This window comes from Geotrypetes seraphini, chromosome 14, assembly GCF_902459505.1.
Source record: "Geotrypetes seraphini chromosome 14, aGeoSer1.1, whole genome shotgun sequence".
NCBI lineage: Eukaryota > Metazoa > Chordata > Amphibia > Gymnophiona > Dermophiidae > Geotrypetes > Geotrypetes seraphini.
This window is the reverse complement of record NC_047097.1, coordinates 26,076,637-26,084,377: the sequence shown is the minus strand read 5'-3', so window position 1 is coordinate 26,084,377 and position 7,741 is coordinate 26,076,637. Positions and strand designations below refer to the sequence as shown.

Genomic DNA, 7,741 nt, shown 5'->3' with positions numbered 1-7,741 from the left:
TTGTGTGCTTGTGAGAAACCAAAATTGTTGGGGAAACAGCAGCAAGGCAGAGATTCCGCGTTCAAAATGAGGTGCCGGGTGCACAAGGAACAGGTTATGCTCCTTGGGGTGTGCGATGAGGCCAGATTGAGGAGGAACAATTTTTTTTTCTTCCTAGCTATTTTTCATATTACTTGATTTTAATTTTTGGGTGGGTATTAAAAGCAATAGGGAAGGTCGGAGGGTCGAAAGCTGGAGTGGTTAGATCACATCCCGGTTTTGATGACAAATAGAAAGGAGGCAAAAACTAATTCCTGAAAAGGACGGCAAATTAATAATTTAATCCAAGTATAAATGTGGAAGGTCAACAGTAAGGTAAGAACTGGATCTGTAGGTTTAACAGTGAAATGTTCATTGTTAAATTGTCAATCTATAAGGTCTAAGATAGACGTCCTTGTTTTGCTATTGAAAGAACAAAACCCTGATTTGATTTTCTTGATGGAAACATGGTTGAAACAAGAGGAAGATAGTTATATGACTCAGGGTTTATCTAAGAAGTATTCCATCTATACTTCCCCTAGGATAGGAAGAAAAGGAAGAGGGACTGCAATTATAAGTAAGTGGCCGACGATTCAATGTACAACATCTAAGTTCCCATATAAGGGATTGTTCCTATTGAAGTGGGAGGGAATGCCTACGACATGCATGGCTTTATTCTATTGCCTTCCGGGGTTACTCAAGACTGGTATAGGATATTTCAAACAAGAGCTGAATTAGTGTTAGCGTGTCCAAACATTTCTTTTTTACATACAGATGATTTGACATCTATTCCCATCTAACCTGAAATAACTGCAATAGAAATAGTAAATTATTAGTCATATCAAACATACTATAGATAAATCATGCACATAGAAATATATAAAAACCAATTCAAACAGCAGTTTTTATTATTAATGCCCTTTACCACCAACATGGGTTCAGCCAAAAGAAGTCTTACCTCACTGGCGAAGGACTTAAGAAGACTTGAAGCGGTCCAGAGGAGGGCGATGAAAATGATAGGAGGTTTGCGCCAGAAGACATATGAGGAGAGACTGGAAGCCCTGAATATGTATTCCCTAGAAAAAAGGAGGGACAGGGGAGATATGATTCAGACGTTCAAATACTTGAAGGGTATTAACGTAAAACAAAATCTTTTCCAGAGAAAGGAAAACGGTAAAACCAGGACATAATTTAAGGTTGAGGGGTGGTAGATTCAAGAGCAATGTTAGGAAATTATACTTTACGGACAGGGTGGTGGATGCCTGGAATGCGCTCCCGAGAGAGGTGGTGGAGAGGAAAACGGTGACTGAGTTCAAAGAAGCATGGGATTAACACACAGGATCTAGAATCAGAAAATAATAGTAAATAAAACATAAACCTCACTTGTATAATGCAAATACCATTAAGTTCTGTACGGTTCACAAAGACTAGTAATACAAATGAATAGACATCCGATTTCTAACTTCCAAGGTGTTCCCTGAAGAGACACGTTTTTAAGGCATGTCAAAATTGTTGATATGAAGTTGAGAGTGTAAATATAAGTTAAATCCCTAGTCCCTAGTTAAATATTGAAGAACTGAGGGCAGTACTGGGCAGACTTGCACAGTATGTGTCTGTATATGGCCTTTTGGTTGAGGATGGGCTGGGGAGAGATTCAATGGCTGGGAGGATGCGGATGGGCTGGAGTGAGCTTTGACAGACTTCAGAAGTTGGAGCCAAAGCACAGTACTTGATAGAGCTTTGGATTCTTGCCCAGAAATAGCTAAGAAATTTTTTTTAAAAAAAATTTAAATTGAAATCAGGTTGGGCAGACTGAATGGACCATTTGGGTCTTCATCTGTCATCATCTATTATGTTACTATGACATGGAGGGCTATTTTAGAGGTACATCTAAGTCCGACTTTGGACATTTCCTGCAAGACATCCAAAGTCGGAGGTGAAGAAACATCCATTTTGGAACAAGATGTCCCCATGTCTTTCTGTTATTGAGAAAGACATGGAAGCCACTGCTTGCCTTTGATCGGAAGCATGGAATCTTGATACTCTTTGGTGTTTTAGAATCTTTTGTTACTCTTTAGGATTCTGGAATGTTGCTACTCCTTGGGTTTTGGGCAGGTACTAGGGACCTGGATTGGCCACCGTGAGAACGGGCTACTGGGTTTGATGGACCATTGGTCTGACCCAGTAAGGCTGTTCTTATGGTTCTTATGTTCTTAATTGCCTACTTGGATGTCTTGGCTGCCAGAATATCTAGACCACCAGGATGTCTAACTTTATTCACTATTTTTGACCACAAATACCCCCAAGTTAGAAACTCCAAATCAGCACCATTTAGTCGTGGCCACATAAACATGCAAATATAGTGGTGGGGCACCTTAGAGGGCACTACTGCGAACTTCACATAAAGAGTGCCAGATAGATATCTCACCATATACCCCTTATAATTTATGCTGAACCCACCAAAACTACCCCCAAACCTACTATACCCACCTGTTTACCACCACAATAACCGTTATGGCTGCAGGTAGCACCTATATAGTAGTACAGTAGGGTTTTGGTGGGCTCACACTTTCCACCATTAATGTTGTGGTTAGAGTGGCTTATGGGTCTGGTTTCTCCTTTCTGTGGTTCACCAGTCCACGCACCTGGCCACATAAGACACCTGTGTGGAGTTCCACTAGGCTTTCCCATTCCAGGTGCTGCTGTTCTAGACACGGGTATGGACTGTTTCATTCAGATATTTTTTTTTTTGGGCGGGGGGGAGTGTGGGAGGATCATATCTTCATGCATACAGTGGTCATCTGGTCAGTTTGGTGACCATTTTGGCACTTAGATGCTTTCTGAGCACTATACAATAATATATTGCATGATTTAATATATTTTTAAGAACATGGTTTATGATTAAGTAAATTGGAAAAAAAGTTTCTGTTGAAAAATGAATAGTGTTCTGGGATTGAAGTATTGAGAGTAAATTAGACTGGAACTATACGGTGTATTTTGCTCCTATTTTTGAAGACGATGCCAGCATTTATACCATTTTTCAGCAGATGAAAGTCTGATGCCTAAAGTAAGGTGTGGGAATCAGTGCCATGGTCTATACTATAAAAGGTGAGTGCCCTTTATAGAATGACAGCACTGAATATTTGTGTGTCCATTTGGAGCACCATTTAAAGAATTCCCCCTTGTTCCTTTGCATCGTACTACTACTAATAATCATTTTTATAGCACTAGTAGACATACACAGTGCTAGACATCAAAACACAGAAGAGACAGTCCCTGGCTCAAAAGAGCTTATGATCTAGTCAAGACAAACAAACTGGACAAGGTGGTGTTTTAATACACAGTACTCAGGTGGGGGAATTACAGAGGGAATGATATGACAGATATTGGTGTTTAGAAGGCGGGTTGGAGTTTGGAATTGAAAGTATCTTCAAAGAAGTGGGCTTCGAGTCTGGATTTGAAGACTGCCAGAGACGGAGCCTGACATACGGTGCAGCAAAGAAGAAGGGATGGAGTCTGGAGATGGCCATAGAGGAGAAGGGTACAGATAAGAGAGACTTACCCAATAAGCAGAGTGCCTGGGGGGAGGGGGGATTGAGAGAGGAGAGATACCAAGGAGCTATGGAGCAAATAAACTTGTAGGTCAGTAACAGCAGTGTGAACTGTATGTAGAAACGGAAAAGGAGTCAATGAAGTGACTTGAGGCGAGGGGTAATGTGGGCTTAACGACATTGACGTAATATGAGGTGTGCGGCAGAAGTCTGCCCATGCGCCTCCCATGTTTGTCTACTTTGGAATTACATGCTTTAAGACAGGGGTGCCCAAAATGTCGATCGCAAAGGCAACGTGAGTCAATCGTGGAGCCCATCCCGGGCTCCGTGATAGAACACGAAAGCAACTTGAGTCTACCTGCATCCTAAACGCAGGAAACAGAACAAAGAAGCTCCAGGCCGACCAGCCTTCCTCCCCCCAACATCAATTCTGACGTGAGAGAGGAAATTCCAGGCCAGCCAATCACTGCCTGACTGGCCCGGAACTCCCTCTCCAACGTCAGAATTGACTTCGTGGGGAGAAAGAAAGAAAGAAAGAAAGAAGGGGGCAGGGAGAGAGGAAGAAAAAGTTGGGGGAGGGAATGAGGTCTAGAGGAGAGGAAGCATACAGGAGGCTGAAAGAAGGGAAGAAATATTGGATGCACAGTCAGAAGAAGAAAGTGCAACTAGAGACTCATGAAATCACCAGACAAAGGTAGGAAAAATGATTTTATTTACAATTTAGTGATCAAAATGTGTACGTTTTGAAAATTTATATCTGCTGTCTATATTTTGCACTATGGCCCCCTTTTACTAAACCGCAATAGTGATTTTTAGCGCAGGGAGCCTATGAGCGTCGAGAGCAGTGCGAGGCATTCAGCGCAGCTCCCTGCGCTAAAACCTGCTATCGCGGTTTAGAAAAAAGGGAGGGGGTATAGTTGTCCATTTTTGTATAGTTGTTACTGAGGTGACATTGCATAGAGTCATCTGCCTTGACCTCTTTGGAAAAAAACCCTGGAATATGAATGATAATAAACATTTTCTTTGCCTTTCAGTGTGCTTTGTGTTTTATTTATTTTATTGTTGGTAGATCATTTTGACTTGGTCATTTTAAAAGTAGCTCGCAAGCCCAAAAAGTGTGGGCACCCCTGCTTTAGGACTTGGTGTTAATTTATAGAATAGCACCTGATGCACTTATGCATGAAAACACCAATTAAAGCCACCTTTGGTGCAAAACTCTAGGCACAAGTTTGTAGAATTACCTCAATAATCTCTACGAAGTCCCTAAAGGCGGCATTCTTCCCGGTTGCTCCTTATTTTTATATTTACATAATCAGAAGTGAATTCTAGAAGTCTGCATTTGACAGAGAAAGGTAATCACAGCTGGAAAAAAAAAAAAAAAAAGCAGTTAAAAAATAAAATAATTCCTTCCTTTTGTACTAGAAACAGATTGGCACATTCTTCTTTTGAATTGGAAAACACTTATAGGTTGAATAATGCATCACTCACATTTATAGGATCTTACAGGGGCGGGGCATAACCACAGAGAAAGAAGCTGCTATTTTGAGATCCCTTAAATCATCCTGTCATCAGTATGCTTATGTGCACAGACTGTAAAAAAATATATCAGATACTGAGATAATTAGGGATCAGTAACTAGAGCAGGGATGGGCAACTCCGGTCCTTGAGGACCAGAATCCAGTCGGGTTTTCAGGATTTCCCCAATGACTATGCATTGAAAGCAGTGCATGCAAATAGATTTCATGCATAGTCATTGGAGAAATCCTGAAAACCCGGCTGCATTCCGTCCCTCAAGGACCGGAGTTGCCCACCCAGGAACTAGAGTATACTGTTGGAATCATGTCTGGCTGACGGATTGGGGGGAGAGCATGTGACTGACAGCAGTATGCAGATATGAGACAATTCAGCAGCGAGCCAGGTGGAAATGCTAACTTTTTCCCACATTGTCAAAAGCATTCAGGAGAGAACAACTTCTTAGACATAAAGGAGTCCTTTTACTAAGATGTGGTGAAATCTGGGCATAGCATGTTCATATTGTGACCGGGCGTGGCCAATTGGACTTGACCAGGGGCCAATACCCTAAGCCACACAGAAAGCAAAGTTTGGGTAGCTGGGAAGGACTGCAATAAAGTTCAAAAAACAGTATAAAACACTTGCCACAAATCTTTATTTCACACCAGACTTGGTGCATTTAACTCAAGTTAGTAGCAATTCAAAATGAGTTCCAAAAATACAAGCAAAATACAAACAAAAACAATTTGTTTCCTTTATCTGGCTTGTTGCCATCCACTTACTTCAATTTCAGCCTTTTAGTGGCCTTCTCTGAGGCTCTCAGGCCTACACCTGCCACTTGGGGCTAGGCCCTTCCCAGCCCAGCCACTGTTTGCCACCTGGCTTGTTCAAACAGATACTATGACTTCTTGCACTGGGGAAAGGCCTTTCACTGGGGAAAGTTCACCTTGGGGTTTTATTAACCCAAATACCCCCAGAAGTGTTGGGATCTGTACCCGCCCTGTAGATTTTGGTGTACAAAAATCCCACCAGATTTTGAATAAAGAGTTCCCCAGTGTCCTGTGGCCAGCAGTGCCTTAAGTAACCAATTTTCATGCACTGCCCCAAACAGCATCATAGAAAAACAAACTCAGTCCTGCTTGCAGGCTGTGTAGTTTTTCATAAGTGCCATGCAACAATGGGGCAAAAAAAACAACCCAAAACTCTTTTAATCAGAGGCTTTAAATCATACAGCCTGTCTAGTCTGGAATCATTCACCAATTTCCTCTTGATAAACTCCAAACTTTTCTACTGTTCCTCAGCCCCACTCCATTAAATCAGAGTCAGCAGCATATGAAAAATCTTTATTCATTTCTATATCATTTTCATTTGTGTAGGAGCCCTCAACAAAATCCTCCCAATCCTGAGGTCCTACCTGCACTTCTGGTTCCTCCTGTGTGGCTGCCTGCAACTAGAAACCCCACCCGTTTCTCTCTCAGTGGCTAATTGCCTGTACTGGAGTGCAGGTGTGCACTCAGCTCTGGCTAATTCTGAGCTCAGGTGCTTGTTGAGCTGGCTCAAAACCAGTTCTGGATTTGCTAGGAACTGGAACGGTTCCAGTCCTGGCTTTAGGAATTCTCTGCCCTTGGCCTGATGGGATTTGTAGTCCTGTTACCTTGCTTTTTACTTGTAGCTTAGAAAAAGGTAAACAGGCATGAGGAGTCTCTACCTCCTTCTGTGTATAAGGCTCTGGTGCACTTCTGTTTCCTGGAAGAGAAGGTCTGGTTCCTTTCTCTCTCCCTGTTTGATTCCTCCTGTGAGGTTGCCCTCAACTAGGAACCCCACCCGTTTCTTTCTCAGTGGCTAACTGCTTGTGCTGGAGTGGCTAATTCTGAGCTCAGGTGCTTGTTGAGCTGGCTCAAACCAGTTCTGGATTTGCTAGGCACTGGAACTGTTCCAGTCCTGGCTTTAGGAAGTCTCTGCCCTTGGCCTGATGGGATTTGTAGTCCTGTTACCTTGCTTTTCACTTCCTGCTTAGAAAAAGGTAAACAGGCAGGAGGAGTCTTTACCTCCTTCTGTGTATAAGGCTCTGGTGCACTTCTGTTTTATTTTTATTGGTTCAATAAACAATGCCTGCATCTTGTACATAATCTGCAGTTTGTATGTTGTTTTTTGCACTTCTGTTTCCTGGCAGAGAAGGTCTGGTACTTTTCTCTCTCCCTACTGGGTTCTTCCTGTGTGGCTGCCTATAACTAGGAACTCCACCCGTTTCGCTCTCAGTGGCTAATTGCCTGTGCTGGAGTGCAGGTGTGCCCTTAGCTCTGGCTAATTTTGAGCTCAGGTGCTTGTTGAGCTGGCTCAAACCAGTTCTGGATTTGCTAGGCCCTGCAACTGTTCCAGTCCTGGCTTTAGGAATTCTCTGCCCTCGGCCTGATGGGATTTGTAGTCCGGTTACCTTGCTTTTCACATGCTGCTAAGAAAAAGGTAAACAGGCATGAGTCATCTCTGACTCCTTCTGTGCGCTGCTATGCAAAAGCATTTTTTTTCTTGGCAGTGCCCTAAGAGACATTTCAGGTTTATCTACTGCTTTCTCCTGGGGCAATTCCTTACTTTGGTCATTAAGTTCTGGGGCATTGCAAGGATTCCTTTGCCTTCACAATATGCAGGACTTTCCTGTGTGC

The 7,741-nt window shown here is 42.7% G+C and overlaps 1 long non-coding RNA gene across 1 annotated transcript; it reads right to left on the bottom strand.

Annotated features, from left to right (window-relative positions):
- Window positions 1-1,305: 1,305 nt before the first annotated feature.
- On the bottom strand, window positions 1,306-6,571 carry LOC117348255. The gene is made up of 3 exons (XR_004536938.1): window positions 6,496-6,571; window positions 4,811-4,931; window positions 1,306-1,360 (listed from the first exon to the last, which is right to left on the bottom strand). It is a non-coding gene; the product is annotated as an uncharacterized LOC117348255 (long non-coding RNA).
- Between the last annotated feature and the right edge of the window lie 1,170 nt (window positions 6,572-7,741).